The sequence below is a fragment of the Lytechinus variegatus genome, chromosome 1 (genome assembly GCF_018143015.1).
Source record: "Lytechinus variegatus isolate NC3 chromosome 1, Lvar_3.0, whole genome shotgun sequence".
NCBI lineage: Eukaryota > Metazoa > Echinodermata > Echinoidea > Temnopleuroida > Toxopneustidae > Lytechinus > Lytechinus variegatus.
Genome location: NC_054740.1, coordinates 38,092,777 through 38,100,793, shown reverse-complemented (window position 1 = coordinate 38,100,793; position 8,017 = coordinate 38,092,777).

Sequence of the window (8,017 nt, the reverse complement as noted above, 5' to 3'; positions counted from 1 at the left end):
GTTGGGGGGGGGGGGGGGTGCAAAAAGGTATTCAAGCTCGTCAGGGGGGCAGGGATATGTCTTTTGCATGGGTTGTGACTCGTCAAGGGGCGCAGACTGCCCCCTCTGCCCCCCCCCCCCCTCCCGTAGGTACGCTAGTGCCAAGATGATACCAACGAAAAGTTAAAATTCCAATTGAAAAGAAAAATCAATTGTTTTTTTTTTCAGAAGGGGTTAGGTCCATTTCAGTTTAGTTGCAAAAGGGGTTAAGTCCACACAGAATTATTTTAGAAAAGATTACCTTTAAAATATGAAGACAGGTAGATTTATCTTGTACTCAATGTTATGTTCTCATGGTACGGTATCATGAAAATTCAGTTTCGCATAAGAATATTGCAATATGCATGGGAGAATTAAAAAGATGATTTTCTTGGAGTGGACCTAACCCCTTTTGCAACTAAATTCTTCTGAAGCACTCATTTGTCAAAAGGACAATTTTTAATACATTCTATTGTTTTCTGTCTCTAAACCTCTAAATTTTGGCACTCTGATGATACCAAAGACATTTGAAATTCAAATGAAAACGTAAATGAAAGTGGCAAAGAAAAATCACTCTTTAATCAAAAGAGATTGGATTCATTTCAGTTTACTAGCAAAAAGGGTTAGGTCCACAATGATTTTTTTTTAAATATATAGAAAAAAAATGAAGACGTTGATTTCTTTTATACCCAATTTTATGTTCACATGATAGGGTATTGCATCATGACAATTTAGTTTCTCATAAGAATCTTGCAGTAAGTGAAAATAAAAAATGTTTTTTCTCGGAATGGTCCAAAGTGGACCTAACCCCCGGGGGGCCACTTCCATTCACGAGTGGATACCATGCGCGACCACGGGGTCTCGAAAAGCACCCTAAACACGTAATTTTCATATTCTGAAAATGCACCCCTTAACAAGTATTGGCGTGTGAAACCCCACCCTTAACAAGTCATTGGAAACAAAACGATACTCTTGGCAAATATTCCCTGAAATGAACCCCTAAACAAGTACAGGAATGTTTTATTGTTACGGGTCCTCCGGTCGTCAGCTTTACCTTATTTGGTTTAGTACGACCCCACCTTCTACACCTCGCGCAAATCGGACTCTAAACACGAATTTTTTGGGGCAAAAAGGACATCCTTTATAAAACATTTTAATTTTGTTTTATCATCCCCGCAAATTCGACCCTAACCACGTAATTTTCCTAGCGAAATAGATACCCTTTTTTCATTATTTTTGTGTTTTTGACACCCTTATCACGTTACGTACGTAACGTGCCCTATCGTGAAAAAGACATCCTTTTTACGTGTTTTTTTGGTCACGCATGGTATCCACTCGCCAATGTAAGTGGCCCCCCCGGGACCTAACCCCTTTTGCAACTAAACTCTTCATATATAAATAGATTAGTCGAAACATTCTTGAACCCATGGGGAGAGTGACATGAAATATTCCTACACAGGAAACTTTGAGGAAAGAAAAGAGTTAAGTAACTTTGTATATCGGATATGGTTCCGTTGTGCAAAAGTATAGCAAGTACTATAGCAAACTGGAAACATTATAAATAGGAAAAAGACATTTGTGCTTTAGGGTTCAGGGTGAATTCTATTTTATATAATGTACATGTACTTTAAATTCTGAATAATTCTTCATTTTCTGACCCCACGAATATAAATGTCAATAGCTAGACATACGGGTATGATAGATATTCTTGTAAGCCAGTCAGATTTGTCTGATATCTATTTAATTATTTGCCTATCATCGTGGACGTATTGCCTACTCTAATAAGAAAATTAGAGTGATTATCTATTGATATAATTGAATGATGTGCTTTTTTATTACTATTGTTATTATCATTATTTTCATTATCATTGTTATTATTATTATCATTATTATCATTATCATCATCATCATTATTACATCATCATTATTATTATTATTTTATTGTTATTGTTGTTGTTGTTATTATTATATTAGTTTATTCAATTTGGTAACAGTGACGCAATGTTTACTTATAGCACACCAGCTTTCAAGACTTATCTTTGACAAAGTCATAATTTATGTTTTTCTTCAGGTCTGTTTTGTTTGTATAGATTAGTTGATTGTGTGTGTTTTTTATTTGTCGGTTCCCTGGTAGCAAGAAAAAAAATATTTATTTAAAAATAACGGTGGATGCATTTCATGCCGTATTGATATAAAATCTGAGTTAGTGAAACTGTCTATTTTATGCAATAGTTTCCTAGTCACAATGTAATTCAGAATAATGTGAAAATAATTTGTAATTTAACCTCTTGCATCAGTAAAACTTTGTATTGTTTTTGTTTAGTATTGATGAAATAAAGGGTATATGCTGTGTTTATCATTGTTATATTTATATTATCTTATATGTTTTGAAATGTAATATCTTCAAGAGTACTCAAAACACTTTACCTTGATATTTTTAAACCTTTGTAATAGATTGTGAAATATATAAATGAGGCTGATATAACTTGATATTGCTGATCATTTGTGTTGTTTTAATTATCTATGACAACGTAATATGTATATTTGAGTCGGGCATGAACAAAATTTTGTCCCATTTCCAAGTACAAAATGTTGCGCAACTTTCCGATCGTTGCGAAATTGGAAAAGGGTCAATTTGAAAAATGTTGTCATTCCTGTAGTGAGCCCTCTATTGTTGTGAAAGACTGGTATTGATGATAGCGATAAATCAGTGCAGCATTTCATCAACATTTACATGTATGTCCGACAAGTTGTCAGATCTGACAACTTTCCTTTATTTTGATTAGCTGAGTATCTGTTACTCTGTCGGATAAAGAAGGATTTTCGGATAAATTATCAAACCAGTCATTTCATTAAACGGTCCCAAGAGCTGTCATTAGATATATTATGTGCATGACGGTGGGTTTCAATCATACACTGCATGCGTCATCAGTAATCACTATGTTCTGGGGGTTTTAAGGCTTATGGTCGCTTTATGTTTTGGCATGGCACCGTTTTATTGGTCGTTATAAAACCGGGTGATTGCTGCTTTTTTTTTCAATGATTAATTGAAATCGAATCGAATTCGATAAAATATGAAATATTTTTACAATTGAAATTATTTAGGCAAAAGGCTTATGATCGCTTTATGTTTTGGCATGGCACCGTTTTATTGGTCGTTATAAAACCGGGTGATTGCTGCTTTTTTTCAATGATTAACTGAAATCGAATCGAATTCGATAAAATATGAAATATTTTTACAATTGAAATTATTTAGGCAAAAGGAAACACAATATTGAGATAGTTTTCAAACGGAACTTTAACCATTTTTTAATAACAGGGCAATTAGCATTGAATCATATTGTTAGCAATACTCTTACATTGATTGGTCAAAGTACCAATTTTTTGTCTACTGTTGGTGAATTTGAGTCCAACGGAGTAAATAGTCAATGGTCAATATCAACGAAAATTCTGATAGATTTTAACTAATAAATCGACTGAAATTTATATTTCTGTCGAACACAATATTCACCAAGACATTTTGGATATTTCCATCAAACCATGCATTATATTCGTATTTAACAAACGTTATGTTATCATATAGTGGAAAGATCACCTACCAAAATACCCTCGGATTTTGTTAAAACAAAACACTGGTTAATAGTTTCTCTGAAGCTTAGAATAATCATTTCAAGACATTCATTGGATATCACATGTTGGCCTTTATGGATGGGGGTGAGACTGGTGTTGCAAACAATATTGTAACTTTTTTTTAGACTCGTGTCCCTGCTTCTCCCTTACATATACACTTTTTACCTTCCATCAGAGAAGGTGAAAAGTGTGGGGGTGACTGGTATACTCAGGGGCGGATCCAGGATTTTCCAAAAGGGAGGGCACATTTTCTCGAGGAAAATTTGACAAGCAAAAAAAAAAAGTTTTCACCCAAAATTTAATAAAATTTAAGGTCATTTCGTTCACGGAAAACTTGACAAGCAAAAAAGTCCTCGCTTTCAAGGGGGGGGGGGGTGGCACACTTGTGCTAGAATGGCATATTTATATTACAAATTTTGATTATTCTTCCCCAAAGAGGAGGGGCACGCGCCGGATGTGCCCCCCCCCCCTGGAACCGCCAGTGGGTATACTATAATATAATGCAACGAGGGGGTATAGGGTTTTCCATTCAAATAGCTACTAATCTCTATAGATCTAGACATGAACACACGCAAGAAAATGATATTCAATCGATCAATAATTTTGATTGCTCCATTCAACTTTGTGGTTACTTATTAAAAAAGTTACTATGTCATATTAGCGAGCGAACAATCCAAAGACAGTACCCATTTTTCGTAATAATGGTCGGTCGGCCATCTCTCTGGTTATGTAATGCGTTTGATGTCTGAAATCATGACTACTCTTCAGGGGCGAGTTTAGGATTTTAAAAAGGGGATTTTTTTTCAGAACAGAAAGCCAAAAGAGGGAAAGGTCTTCGCTTGCGCACGGGCCTACCTCGCTATACCACCCACTGACCGTAATTTCACTTTGCTTGCTAGATTCACTTGACTTTTAAGACCACGTAAAACCACTAATCACTCTTTGGCTCAATGAAGTTATCTTAATAATATATTTTCCAGGTTTTCCAAATTTGTCCACTTCTCAATCCATCCTGTAAGTAAATGAAAACAAGGGAGGGCGGTGAGCGAGGAAAAAGAAAACATTTTGTTTTTCTTTTGTCTGCTTTTTCCATCAAACCTTTCCCCATAATTTTGCCCTTTGTTATTTCTTTCTTCACATTGTCACCCATTTCCTCTATATACCCCTTCTCGCCTTGTTTTGTTGCAAATTTACCGATTCCCCTCCTGAAATATTGACACCACCTCTCCTCCGCCGCCCCTTCATAATCTTCTCTTTCTGTTCTACAACCCCCTCCCAAGTCTTGGCCCATCAATCCTCTAGATGAAAAACTACGACGTTATAGAGAAAAGAAGGTGTGGAAAAACAGATACACGAGGGGAAAAGAGAGGTAGAGGATTATTTTTGTTTTGAATAATATTTTATTATTAGATTTTTTTTTAATTTTAATAAAATAAGATTTTTTTTAAAATAATAATTAGAATGGAAAAGCCTGATGGATATACAACGCCATCTATCGTTGGTGTAGAGGAATATTATTGGATGAATTTCGTTTCTGACTGAGTTTATCCCATAGAGATATATACTAATTAGTATACATCTCTATGGTTTATCCTCTCTATATAGATTTTGCGACAGAGCAAATTTTCGATGTCCTGGCTGGATTCCATGGCATAAAATCAATCTTAAACAGGAAGGCCATAATAATAATCGATTAATGGTAACTGCAACTTTCCGTCAATTTATTGTATCAGCCGTACATGCTTTGTTTTTATTTTGATCGGCTAATGAAATTTACACATACCTACAGTACTTGTAAAAAAGAGGTTTATAATATAATTCAGACGAGTATAATATTTGTATTCTTAAAATGAGCACTCTACTTTTTTCATGAAATCAATTGTTATAAAACATGATACCTACAAATAGCAATACAATTTATCGACAATTGATGTAAAATTCATTTCATTTATATTACCTGTTTACTCAAGAATCGAGGGGAGCGAATGGGAATCATGTTTACTTCAGTGTTGAAGTTTTCGGTTATGCATGATGCTCGCCTTGTGAATGGCATTCAAATAAATATAAAGGGATCAATCTTTTATATTGATGAATATAATCACAATTTCTTTTCATCCTTTAAAAGTGAAGCTATCGTAACGCTGAAATCAAAACCATTTCAATATGAAGAGAGTATAAGGATTTCAATCGATTTTTAGAATGGGGTAGGAGATGGTAGATACTAATTTTATATTTTCAATCAAAAAAATAAATAAACCGACCAGAACTCACGAGTGAGGGGTGTCAAGGGCGTCATGATGCATTTTTTTTGGGGGGTGTATATACCGTATTTTTCAAGAGCCCCCCCCCCCTCAAAAAAGTAATAAGAATAAATACATGAATAAATAAATAAATAAATAACAATACAATGCAGTAATTGATTCGATGATATAGGTTCCGACTGCCGAAGATTTCATTGGTGGATTCAGGTTTCCCAAGGAGATGGGTCCAAAGCGGGACCTACTCTTTCTTTAAGAATTCTGACAAGCCCTCCAAAAGAAGATTAGTGGTCACGGCATTTGCAACTTTCTCGGTGATTTTTCTTTTTGGGGGGAGACAACAAAGAAAATTGTTAATCGCTCCAATCATACCCACCGACGCCAACATCGGGGCAAAAGAATTGCACACTTTCTCAGAGAAGTCACTTTACTTCCCCGCTTTTCTGTTGATGATATCAATTTTCTTATTCTCGGGGGGGGGGGGGTAGGGGCAGGGCCCCGGCTCTGTGATCTGGTTTGATTTGCTTTCTGTTAAATCCTGATCCGCCAGGCTGAATTTGTTAACTTGATCAGACCAGATTAAGCCATTAGAGACACAGGAATCTGAGTGATAAACTTGTTATTTCCCTTGAAGACCCTGATGATAAAATTTAACAATTGTATTGTGTTTTCCTATTCCTCCATTCCGCTATGCATGCAGTGGATGTGGGTGTGCTGCCCGTTTCAAATTGCGGGTTTCTATTAACATATTTTCATAAATTGAAACTTAAAGTGTTTGTAATTCGCGTAATGTGTTGAAAAATACTGACTGTCATGATTACAATCATGCAATGCAGTAATTTCTGTTATATAAAAAATAGACAAAGGGGAAAATATTGTACGTCATGCGGCAGTGATATAATAGGTATAGAAATTAAGGAATTTAAGGTGGCATATATAGTATTATGTGGCGTACCGGGGGAATTTTCAAATATTCACGACCTCGTTTATCATGTGTGTGTTTGGTGCACTTCTATTTTGTATTCAAAAAGACTTAAAAAAAAGCAAACTCAGTAAATCCTATAGGAATTAACTTACGTTATTGCTACTATATACGTGCATAGCGTGGAGAGGAAAATGTTGTTTTCCAATACAACTGTGACATGAATACAAATTACCTTTTGGGGAGGAGTAGATGGGCCGTATAAATCAGAGCAAATCAACTTGAAATTATTTTTCATTTCAGAAAATCAATTATTGATGTTTGTGGATTCCAACTCAATGTAGTTGCGTTCACGCCCCGTTTAATCAGTTGGCCTACCAATTGTTACCCAGTTTAATCGTATATTCAGATTGAGTTACATTTTTGGGAGAGCAGACACCACTTGGGTAATGAGCCGACAATTTTGAGATGGCGTATGGAACAAAACTCTATAAAGCTGCGAGATAGCAAAGCGATCGATCAAATTTTTTGACGTACTACTCAGAAATTATTTTTTTTATTTCATTATTTCCCCCTTTCTCTCTTTTCTCCTTTTCTTTTTGGGTTACATTCGTAATTCCGAAGGTTCGTTATTCCAACGGTTTGAATATTCCGAATGTTCGTAATTCCGAAGGTTCGTGTACGCGAAATGAAATAATGTTCGGTAATCCGAAGGTTCCTTAGTCCGTGGACGCAATAAGGAACGTTATTGATCTGAAGGTTCGTTTGTCCGAAAACGATATTAGAATAATTTATTTCAGTAACGAACGGCGTTGTAATTTAAAAAAAGAAGAAGGTTTTATGCAATAATCAACGGAAGATGATACATGTGTTTGTTGTGGTCAAAGCATGTATTGCATCAAGAATGGGCGCGTGGATCAAGCACTCTTGATTATGATTTTCTCTGAGCAATTGCTGCATTAGCGAATGGATTAAAAATATTGGGGACTGTATGTTGGTCACAATATGAATAACATACAGATGATTATAGGGAAGAGCGTGTCATTTATAACAGCTTCTGTTGATTATGTTTTTTTTTAATCGTCTCAGGAAAAAATACCTCTTTTTCAAAATGAAATGTGCCCTTTTTCGAAATCAAATACCATTTTTGAAGTACAACATAATACATAATTATATCAGGTTAGAAAAT